The following is a 12,752-nucleotide window of genomic DNA, read 5'->3' as shown; positions in this document are numbered from 1 at the left end:
GACATTTGCCTCAGGTAAAATCAATAGCTTAGTTAACACCTTCAAGCCAGTGAAGATTATGTCTAGGTGGCACAGTGATGTATACAGCACTGTGCCTGCAGACTGGAAGACCTCACTTTCAAATCCATCTTCAGACACCCGCTAGCTGTGTGAGTCTGACGAAGTCACTTAACCTGTTTGCCCCAGTTTCCTCAACTGTAAAATGGGGATAATAACAACACTTACAATGCAAAATTGTGTGACGAGGGTCAAATGAGATATTTGTAAAGGACTTAGCGCAGTGTCTGGCCCTTGGTAGGGACTATGCAAATGCTTATTCCTTGTACCTTCTTCATTCTCAGCCCAATGGTGCTTATCAGTTGGGGAAACCCTTTTGAAACAATCCACTGAGGCATAAACATACCATCTCCTGGCAAGTTTATTTCTGTTTACTAATAATGAGACTTTCTTATAAAATCTCAAGGTTTATGAAGCATTTTACAATGACCCACTGAATTAAACACAAATAAAATTGACCAAAGAGGAAAAAAATAAGATGCATGCTACCTTTACTTGGGCCCCAGAGCTGGAACTAGGACAGGGTGGTAGAGATAGAAAATTTAGAGATACTGGAAGTATTTTTTTTTACTCTTCTATGGAAGAGGGTATGGGAGGATTAAGTCTATGGCAAGGTGGAACCCAGGGTCAGGACAATGAGAGCATCTAAGAGTGACTTGGGTATAACTCCAGCTTGATCTAATGGGGTCTTTGAGTGAGGGTTGTGGGGGGAGGGTGTTGACTGTCCATTGATGGACTGAAGTTCAGGTCAAGCATTAGAATGGTGATGGGGACCCTGCCCTGTCCCCAGCAAGCTGGCTTCCTTACTGGCAACAAGAGTGGGCCCCAATCCCAAGTTATGGGAAAAGGGAAGGCATATACAGGTGGTAGGTTTTGAATACATTTGCTGCCCATACCTTACTCCATACAGTGGAGCCCTCTGACTCCCCTGGAAGAAGCTGCTGGGCTTTCCCTCCTTTGGATTGAGTGAGCTTTTGTTGAGAGTGCACTTGGGAAGTAATGCTTTCCCCACACAAACCCCCATGCTCATGTAGCCAGAATCCAGGGTTCTGGAAGTGCTGGTGTTGCTGAGGAAATAATATTTACAATAGCTAACATTTATATAGTTTCTACAGGCAATGTGCAGAGAATTGTATGAATATTATCTTGCTCAATCCTCTCAACAACCTTGGGAGATAGGTACTATTTTCATCCCCATTTTACAGGTGAGGAAACTGAGGTATTAAGTGACTTGCCTAAGTTCACACAGCTAATAGGCATTTGAATATGGATTTTAACTCAGGTCTTCCTGCCTCCAGATTCAGCAGTCTATCCACTAAGCCAAGCTGACCATTGTCAACAACCATGATCACAGAGAGCACTGGAATCAGAATTAAGAGATATTTGAAGTGGTCCCTGTCCTGACACTAAATGGGAGCTTCTGTTTCTCCCTCCATAAAATAAGAGGAGTTGACTAGGTGCCGTCTAAGATCCGTCCCAGTCTTAATAGTATGTGGATCTATGGAATTTGGATTTCATTTGACTTTCTCTCAATTCAGCCATGTTTCCTTAAGAGCTGGTTGACTTTTCCTTTGTTACAGAAAATCACAGAATGATAGGAGTATAGCTTTAGAGCAGGAAGGCCCTCAGAGGTCACCGAGTCTAATTACAGATGAAGAAGCTGAGACCCAAGGAAGTTGTGTTATTTGCCAAAGGTCATGCTGGGAATGACTAGCAAAGCCACAGTTGAATACAGGTCCTCGAATTTGAGAGTCAGAGGTCTTTTCACTATGCCAAGCCATCTCCTCCTCTCTGAAGCCTCAGATTCCTCCTTCATAAAAATGAAGGCTTTCTACTAATGATCCCTAATGTCCTGTCCCCTTCTGGCACTTTATTATGCTATAAAGCTGGAGTGTTTTGAGGGGGAGGGCTGAAGGAACATAAGGGGGGTGAGCTTTAAGTTACTTCTCCTCCAAACCATTAATTTATTCCTTACCTACAATAATCTGGCTTCTTGGATGCTAAGAATAAACAAACAACTGATCTTAGTACCTGGTAATCTCAACTAATTAATTACAATAAGAAACGAACATATGATCTGATTGCTCTCCCTGCAGACAGCCTCTACAAGAGCAAGCAATTTCTTGACATCAAGTCAAGAGTTTTCCCCACTTTCCCCAGTGCCAATGAGGGCATCTTTCAGGCAGCTTGCCCCAGACACAATTTGTGGTGCTTGCCCTAGGTGTAAAAATTGCTTGTTACAGCTCTACTGTTCCCACAGAACTTTCAGGGCCAAAGATAATTGGCCTATATGTATTTGGAAGGCATCCTCCACTTCTCGGAGGAACAATGCCAAAAAATGAATGTCATGGGCGAGATTTTTCCAGCTCCATAAAACTCTTAACTTGGCACTGTAAGGGCTTCCTATTATTTTTAATAAGGTGGAGAAAAGTTCTCAGCTAACTTGCTTTCCTGCCATGATACAGCTTCTCTCTAGCAGACAAATAATCTAGTGATGAACCCTGACAATCAAGGGGGAAACAGCTGGCTACAGAGGACTCATTCCACACTGCAATTTCCACAAACCAAGTATTCATCTGGCTAAATATCTGCCTCAATTTACAGACAATTATTCTAGCAGGGAATGGAGATCAGTGTCCAACAGCAATTTAATTGTTTGAATCAAAGAAAAAAAGAAACTCAATAACACTCATCACTGGTGCTCATCTGGGGCCGGCATGTTGAAATGCTAAGAGGTTTATTAAAACTAGAAGAGGGTTGAACTTTCTTTGCTTCTTTTGTTTCTTGGAGAAGGTATTTTTATTTTTACAGAATCAACAACCAACAATGATCTTCCAGGTCATCTAGGCACATCAGCTTTGACACTAAAATTTTTTTTAGATTCTTACACTGATTCATCTCTGTTTAACCCACCCAATATGCATTGACCTTGTACTGGTTAAGTGCCAGTCATTCTTTTCCTTTTATGCTACGTCTTCAGCCTGCATGCTTTATATTTACATCCTACTCAAGCAACCAGCAGTCCAGCTGGACCACTGTATCATCTTCTAACTTCCACTTTAATTTGCTCTACCCAAACCCCTTTCTACCCCTCCTTCCCTAGCCACCAGTCCTCTACACTGGTTGTCTTTCTCTATTATTCAGGGTAGTGACTGTATCTTTTTATATTTATATCATTAACACTTAATGTAGTACTTGTCACTGTAGCCTTTAATAAATGCATTTTATTTCATTCATTCATTCATTCATATTCATTCATTTATTCATCCCAGACAAGAAGACAACAAGAACAATGTGGTTTACAAACTTACAATCAGCGGTTTTGAAGGTTTTTTAAAAAGTTAGTTGTTTCCCCAACTCCTTGTTCTACACATTCCCCACCCACTTGTGGGGTTGCTCTTTTCCATCCATGCCCCCTCTCCTAGGCCATTTTATGATGGACCTAAGGAATATGAAAAAAAAATGGCCACAGTTAGAGGTATATTTGTGACCATCAATATAGAGCAAACTGGGCCATGAAGAGGTCAAATGTATGACCAATATACTCAAACTTGGCCCCTAAGCCCCTCACAAAAAGAAATAAATAGGAATCGAGTATGTTTATTTTTTTTTTCATTAGAGATGATTTTAGGTAGATTTGACTTAGTTATCTAGTTAGTTTTAGTTAAAGATAATATAGAATCATAGATCATATGGAATCAACCTTAGAGGCCATATAGCCTGAGCCCCTTATTTTACAGAAGAGGAAACTGAGACCCAGAAAGTTGAAGTAATTTGCCTACAGCCACACAAGTAATAAACAGCAGATCCACAGTCTGAACCCAGTCTCTTTCCACGCCATCATGCTGCTTCTTGATTTAGTAAACATTCATTAAAAATCTCGTATGCATCAGACATTGTGTTAGGTGCTGGGATGTAAAAACAAAATTAAAAATAGGCCCTGACCTCAAGAAACTTATCTTCTACGGGACTATTCTTCTAGACAATTGGACCACATGAGTAGCTTTCCATGAAAAGCCTACCTTGATGATCTAAGAATACTCTCACAGTTGGGAGGGACCTCAGAGGCCATCCAACCCAACCTATACATGAAAGCCATCCTTAAGATTAACATACCCAATAAGTATAACTTCCTTGAGGAAAGGTCTCATGTCTTATACTTATTTGTCATTCCCTACAGTCTCTAGCCCAGTCTTGAGGGACAAAGCTTAATATATCCTGGTCTGCTGACTTCCAGAGAGGGTGACTTTTTAGCCTCTTGGGTATTTTTGATCTCTACTGTTTAATTTTCCACATTCCATCAACAAATTATTCCTGAATATCTTTAGATCTTGGACAGGGGACTTGTTTCTTCAAAATAAAAGAGCAGAAGTGATTCCCTATCTCCTTTACCAACTAGGCACAGGTGCCCCAAATTGAAGACTATAATCAGTCCAGGCATTTTTAGAGCTTAGAAGTTTGATGTGCTAATTAACCAGGCAGGCTGTTGGTATTACAGGTTCTTGTTAGATAATAAGTTTTAGTTAGTCTTTCTTTCCAGCTCCTGACCATTAGGGATGACATCATGTAAAAACCAAAGAATTCATGAGAAACACCCCTAAATATTTGTAGATCCCAAGAGACAAATAAAAATTGCATGGAACAGATGGTAAAGAAGGCTGGATGTAAGAGTCAAAAGAACTAGATTCCTACTATGGCCACTTATTAGTGACTTCACAAGTCACTTAAGCTCCACATATCTCTGTTTACGAAGCAAGAAATAAAACAGGGATTATAATATTTATCTTGCCTACTTTTCAGGGTTGTCATAAGTAAATATCAAGTGATGTAATGTATTTAGAGCACTTGATAACTCCAAGCTACATGCATGTAAGTTATTGAAATAACATGCAAACTATCTAATGTGCATGTGTATATATATACACACATATATACATACATATATATATAATACATATGCATATTTATGCATGTGTAATATGGCAAATAAGGTATTTTTATGTAATACAAATATATTTTCTATTACCCTTTACTTAAGTAATTAATTTTTGATGAGCTCCTTTCCATCAGACTATGACTACAAACAATTTTTAATTATTCATGGAAAGGATGAGTCTAGATTGAGTGTCCTGAATCTGCTAGGTAGAATAGTGGATATGGCTTTGGGCTTGATTCAAGTCAAGAAGACTTGAGTTCAAATCCAGCCTCAGACATTTGCTAGCTTTTTGACTTTGGAGGAAAGTGAAGGGAATAAGCATGTATTAAGAGCCAGCTATGTGTTAGGCACTGTGATAAGTGCTTCTCAAATATTATCTCATTTAAGTCACTTCAGCTCTGCCTAGCTCACTTTCCTCAACACTGAATTGGGGATAATAACACCTACCTTCCAGGGTTGCTGTGAAGATCAAATGAGATATTTATTAAAAAACAAACAAACAGCTTAGCACAGTTCCTGGCACATAGTAGGCACTTAATGAATGTTTCTTTACTTCCTTTCTTTGAGAAGGCTCTGTGTTTTATTTTCACCCAAGTCTTGAACCCATTGGATAGGAGTGGAGGAGATATGCTGAGAGGAAGAGAGAAATGTTGATACGAAAGCACCACAGCGGTAAGAGGTAAGGGGCGCCATGCTATTTCCCGATCTTAGCTTGCTAGAAAAATTAAATGCCTCTGTTCTATTTAATTTTCAAAGTTTCCACTGCCATACTGTTCCCAAAATTTTCATTAGAACTGCTGACAAAGAGCAAAGCTAAGTGATCAGAGTTCCATCCCCTGCCTATACTCCAGAGGAAATGTAAATTTTTGGTAGAATGGCCAACAGACAGCCATGGCAAAGGAAAAGGATGACTATTTCCAGGACAAAGTAATCCTGGAACAATTTGTCATGTCTTTGTAACCAACAGGTAATTGATTTGGAAATGCAAGAGCAACTTACAAATGAATAATTGAGCGGGTTATCAATATGCAAAATGCCTTTTGTTGTCCCAATAAACTGAGAGTCACACTCATTAAAAAAAAAAATTGATGTGTTCACGAAAGTGAGAGTTGGGAACTTGGATCTTTCTAACCTCCTAGAAGCCCTGGAAATGAACTGATCTGTGTAAGTCATTCATTTTAAAGACCAAGCTGAAAAGGAAGTAACAGGAGTATTTAGGGAAACATGCGACATGTTCACACTCCTGCTTCATGACAACTAAATACACTTCCAAAGAATTAATGGAAGAAATTAATGGAAGAAACCAACTCTGGGTATTCTGACTTCAGATTTAACAAGAACATGCCACTTCAGTGGAACTGTCAGGTTTTTTTTGAAGAATTTGTCTGGGCTGATAGGATAAAATATCTACTTCATAAGTCTAACTAAGGGTGATGATAGATTCATATTATTGTCTTTTTTAAAATTTGGATCTATGATTTCATCAGAGTAGGGAATTTCCAGGGTTGAAGCTCCACAGATGCAGATTGGCAACTTCTTTGTAGCTCTTCATCCTTAGAGAATTACTTCAGGACACTAAAAGGTTAAGGGATTTACCTTGTGTCACATAACTAGTCTGGCTTATTCACCATACCAATCTGCTTCTCTTTACATAGAGCAAGAAAAATAAAATTAAAGCAATCACAAACTCATTTGCATCTGTTGCTAAATTTCATTTTTAGTTAGTTTTAATAAAGTCCCTCTACTGAATTAGGCTACAAATTACTCATGTGCTGCTGGCTTTTGTTTTGTCCCCAAAATTACTTGTCCTTTTTTTTTTCTTATTAGTCATCACTTTGGTGGTCTGGTGGATGGGAGGACAGTTTGCTCCAAGGTCCTTGATAAAATAATGAGAAAAAACATTCATTCTTGATATTCGTTCAAGCCAATAAATATTTAATAAATGCCTACTGTGTGGAGTTAACTGTTAGGTATTAAGCAGAAATAAAGTTTATAATGACACAATTCCAGTCCTCAATGTGCTTGCATTCCGTAGAAAGGGAGGGAGGAAGGAAATAATCATTTACTAACAATTATAGGAAAAACTTTCTCAATCTCTCTTAATTCTAGAGACTTTCCTCCGTTAATGATTTCTTATGGATCTTGTATATATAGCTTGCTTTGTATATATTTGTTTGCATGTTGCCTCCACCACTGGATTGTGAGCTCCTTGAGGGCAGACACTGTCTTTTGCTTCTTTTTGTATCCTCAATACTTAGCACGGTACCTGGCACAAAGAAGACATTTGTTTGTTGGATTGATTAACTGATTGCTATTTGCCAAGCACTGTGCTAAGTGCTTTACAAATATTATCTCATTTGATCCTCACAACAGCACTATGAGGTAGGTGCATCCTTGTTTTGTAGATGAAAAAAAAAACCCAACAAAAACCAAAACTGAGGCAGACAGAAATGCAAGCTTGCCCAGAGTCACACAGCTAGTGAGTGTCTGTGAAACTCAGATCCTCCTAACTGCAAGCCCACTCCTCTATCTATTCTCCCATCTAGCTACCTGTGATACATGGCACAAAAAAGTACATTTATGTGAGTATTTGATGGTCAATGTATAGTAGTTTCTGGAGGGTCATTGCATTGTTTCAGGGAATTCTTGGCAAGGAAACTCCCTCCAGTAATGGAGATCAGAACCTATTCTTTAACTTCTAGTCTTCCAGGGTCATTTAGGACACTAAGATGTTAAGTGATTTGCCCAGGGTCTGACAATATGTGCCAGAGACAGGTCTTACTAGCTTGGATGCTCTGTCCTCTATATTGTGCTGTCTCTCATAAATCTTAATGATTAGTAAGTGTAGTTGGTTATTCCTACATTTTTATGCTCAACTTAATGGTTTGTTGATTTAACTCTACTCATTGAAAACAGAACAAAACAAAAATAAAACCTCTCCTGCCTTCAAAGAGATATTAAACACAGACAGAGCTACAGACACAGAGATGTACATACAGGACGGATATTAGTCCTGGGAATAAAAGAGTGAACATACACGCTTTTATTCTTCTGTTAGACAAAGATTGTATCAAAGAAATAACTAACTATACTATTGGGATAGCAATGACATGGTAGACTTTAGTTGGTGACAGTATCTTCAAATACGCATTAGAAAAAAAAAATCAAGGCACACATCTAAACAGCGTTATTTGGAATTTTGAGATATCTTGAATACTTGGAGAAAACTTTAATCATTGCTGACTGTGAACAATTTTGTTGTTCTATCATTTCTGACTCTTTGTGACCCCATTTTGGTGTTTTCTTGGCAAAGATACTGGTGTGATTTACCATTTCCTTCTCCAGCTTATTTTAAAAATGAGGAAAGTAAGGCAAACAGGGTGAAGTGACTTGCCCAGAGCATCTGAGGCTGGGTTTGAACTCATGAGCGTGAGTCTTCCCGATTCTAAGGCCAGTGCTCTAGCTACTGTGCCACCTAACTACCCACTTGAACAAACTCCAACAGATATAATGTTCTTTCCTTGAAGAATCCTACTAGGAACATGAACTTCCAAGAACCAATGATATTGACTTCCAGTTCTCCCTTGATTCCAGGAGAGAAAGTGTGCTCAGGTTCGAATTCCAGAGATGAGAAAATCACTTCTCATTGTTTGGTTTGAACCCACTGCAAAGATCTTCTGCCTGGAGGCTCTTGAGGCTAACCTGTACTTTTAAAATTGATTCAGGAGGGCAAAGAGAACAATAATGACTGTGCTTTCCCTAGAAACTCTACCTTTTGCCCTTCTTGTTTTGCTAATGCTCCACCTCCAGCATCGTGGCATATGTTGGTTTAATAGAGTTTGCCACCCAACCGAGGTCAAAATTACAGTGGCTTTTGAGAAGTTCCAGTGCCATTGATCTGCAGTTTCAGTGAACTCTTCTCCTTGTGTCCAAGTGTAAAACTCATTGGCAAATGCTTGTTGATCTGAAGCAGAGTAAGCACTTAATGCAATTCACATTTGCAGATCAGCTATTGAGATAAAAATGGCTCAATACCATTCTACATTCTATATTTTTCTCCAAGATTACTTGAACTCGTTCTTTATTTTTGATGAAATTCAACTGTCAATCCATTTTATCCATCTAGAGAGAGCCTTTCTAGGCATCTGTTTGTCCAGATTTCATATTATATATTGCAATGCTCTTGGTTTCCCATGTAATGTATATTGTGTTTTATTTTTTAATCCTTCAGAACTTATAGACCAGATAAATGTGTGACTACTTCCAATCTCTTTAAGATTCTTCTCACACTCACCTCTCATTTCCAGTGTCACAGTATTCTTGCAGTTTTACGATTCATTGTGGTTTATTGGAAGAGACCTCTGAAACCATCTAGACCATTATAATCTTCATTTTACAGATGAGGAAACAGGCTACGACAGTTTACATGACTTGGCCAGGATCACATAGCTAATAAGTGTCTAAGACACGATTTAAACACATCTGATCCTAACCTCCTCAAGTGTTTGTGTCATGGAGCTCTGGCATTCTAGTGAAATTATCTCAGAATAATGTTTTTAAATGCATGAAATAAGATATATAGATTTGCAAAGGAAACCAATTATTTGGAAATAGTTATCTAAATATAAAAAAAAATCCATAAACTCTGGTTAGGAATCCCAGACTTAGACAAACCTTGATCGACAAAATGAATCTGGAGACTGGATATATGTTTGCCTTCTTCCCTTCTTCTTTTGACCACATTCCTTAATATGAGGGTGTCTTCCCTGTATTAATTGGGTAATTGCTTCAATTCACCATGTTCCTTGGCCTCTGCCACTCCTGTTTCAATTTAGTTGAGGGATATTCTTTGTGAGAAAGTTGACCTGAACTTCCCTTGTAAATGACATAACATCTGGTTCCTGCCAATACCACTGCATCAATGCTGCTGTCTTTTGTTGTTCAGGAAGTTATTGATTGACACCCCCCACCCCACCAACTCACACCTCCCTCCCTCCCCTCCACCTCCTACAAAATAAAACAAAAAATAAAAGAACCAAACAAACAAACAAAAGAAAGAAAATCTAAGCAGATACATGATGGAAAAACTTGAAAACTATCTTGTGCAGCTTACAACAGGACCATGTGTAGGCATGAGATTGTATCTATATGTGTAAAATTGCAGAACCTTTGATTTGTGCTTAAGGCAGCTATATGTGTGTGTATGTGTGTGCATATATACACACATTTATATATATATATATATATGTGTGTGTGTGTGTGTGTATATATATATACATACATACATACTATATATATACACATATACATATATATACATATACATACACACATGTGTGTATACACACATATACACACACACATATATGCTGGCAACCTGAAAAACACTCCCAAAGAAAATCAAGGATCCAATGGGCCATCAAAGTTTCTTTTAATCTTATTTATAAAAGCTGCAATTACAAATTGCAGGAAAACTAGCTTTCCATGGGTCCTTCTGCAGCTTTCCAGATATAAAGACAGCTCTCCCCTCCCCACCTATATTTAACCTTGAAAGGTACTTTCCCACAATCACACTATGATTGATAATAGCCAAAGACAAATAAATAGACTCAATTCAAAGAGTAAAATAATTACCTTTAAAAAATAGAACAGGGAGAAGAGAAATCTTCTTTCCCCCCTACTGAGTTGTTATGGCAGCCAGTACTGAGGACTATTGCTGAGACAGAAGCCTGTCGGCATCTTCTTTTTGTCCCTGCCATTCTGGGACGTGCACCTCCTCTGTAATATGACGATCTGTAGCAGGCTACAAAGTTGGTACAGAAGGTCTCCTCCTTGGGGAGGAGGAGATTGTGAAACTGGTTTGGAAAAGGATACTGTGGAATCTTAAAAGACAAACGTTACGCTTGGCTGTAGCAAACACATTGTACTCCTGCCAGGTAAGTCCAGCCAAGGGGTTTCCAACCTCTCTTTTCTTTAAGGAATTATTATCAAAGTAAAGACAAGGTTAGGTACAGTTCAAGGTTATTTACTGGCATAGCAGAGAAAGCAACCAGAGAGGAGTTCAGACTCTTACCAACTGAAACTATCAAAAAAAAAAAAAGCTTTACATTGCTCAGAAAGGTCCAGGATTCTCTCTCTTGCCTATTGTCCCTGCCCAATTTTGACAAATTTCATGACCTGACTAAATTTAATTTCCCCCAAACTAGTGTGTGTATCCCTTTAAAGCGTAATACTAATATACTGTAAGTTAAATTCATACTATAATGTAAATGACTGATGTGAATATATATGTGTACATACATATTTAAATATATATGTATATGCATATATATGTATCTCTATATATGTTTATTTACATACTCTAATGAATAAATGAGCACATGTACTAAGGATTTACAGTGTGCAAAGCACTGTACTAAGCATTAGGGATCAAAAACAGTAAAAATGCAGAATGTTCTTGCTCTCAAGGATTTGTTACTGTTGTTCAGTCATTTTCAGTCTTGTCTGACTCTTTGTGGCCCCATTTGAGGTTTCCTTGGCAAAAATACTGGAGTGGTTTGTCATTTCCTTCTCCAGATCATTCTACAAATGAGGAAACTAAGGCAAACAGTGTTAAGTGACTTGCCCAGGGTCACACAGCTAGTAAGTGTCTGAAGCCAGATTTGAATTCAAGAAAATGAGTCTTCCTGACTCCAGGCCTGGCACTCTATCCGCTGTGCCACTTGGTGGCCCTCACTGTCAAGGAACTCATTCTAATGTAGGACACAATGCACATTGGAGATTTCAGCTGCAAATCAGATGCATCTTCTTTAATATTCTCTCCACTGATGAAATCATATCTATTTCTTTTGTAGAACCAATTGACAATGGCAAGGACTTTAGTGTGGAGAGCTTTGTTTTCTGGGTTATCAGTAGCTGTGGTTGAAGAGGAGGTAGGGACTGCACCACCCACAGAAGCAGCTGCCAAGTCCTCCTTCCATGGAGCTCTTTTGTGGAATGATGGTTGATGGCAGCATTGCCATTCTCAGGGCTCCTGGGCTTACTTGCCCATTGATGGAATTGTGTGGGCATTGGTGTTGGGTCCTCTTTCCATAGGAATTGCTGCCCTTAATGGAGGTGAGGCTAGGCGCAGGACTACCAGTGATATTCTCAGGACTCTTAGGTTCAAGGTCATGGCTGTCTCCATTAGGGTGTGAGGGGAGGTAGTACTGGAGGTCCTTATCATCCCATACCTATAAAGATTATTGCCATAACCTTCTAATTAGTTTCCCAGCCTGTAATTTCTTTCCTTTCCAAACCATTCTTCACACAATCGCTAAATTGTTATTATTAAAATACAGACCTGACCATGCCATTGCCCTATTTAAAAATCTTGAATGGTTCTCTGTTGACTCTAGATAAAGTAGAAAAATCCCAGCCTGGCTTTCAAACCATTCTGTAATTTGTCTCCAACTGAGATTTCCAATCTAGTTTCAGATTACTTCCCCTTTATGCTTTCTCTATTCCAGTGAAAATGGCCTACTGAACTGTCTCCTACATACAATAGTCTCTCTCCATTCTCCATGTCTTTGCATAGATTGTACTCTATGTCTGGAACATAATCCCTCCCCAATTCTGTCCCTTACAATCCTTCAGAGCACAGCTTGGGTGACACCTCCTGAGCAAGGCCTTTTCTGATCATCTCTGTTGCTAGTGCTCTTGAACTCTGGAAATTAAGCTGTTATTTCTATATATGTCATCTCTGCACCTCACTGTGGAT

General features: G+C 38.8%; 1 protein-coding gene across 1 annotated transcript in view; it reads right to left on the bottom strand.

Moving 5' to 3' along the window:
- The window catches only part of GRM7 (glutamate metabotropic receptor 7), a 960,751-nt gene that overhangs the window by 846,921 nt on the left and 101,078 nt on the right, over window positions 1-12,752 (bottom strand).

This window comes from Phascolarctos cinereus, unplaced genomic scaffold, assembly GCF_003287225.1.
Source record: "Phascolarctos cinereus isolate Bilbo 61053 unplaced genomic scaffold, phaCin_HiC Scaffold_4;HRSCAF=312, whole genome shotgun sequence".
Lineage (NCBI taxonomy): Eukaryota > Metazoa > Chordata > Mammalia > Diprotodontia > Phascolarctidae > Phascolarctos > Phascolarctos cinereus.
Note: the sequence above shows the minus strand (reverse complement) of the source record. Positions and strands in the feature narration are given on the sequence as shown.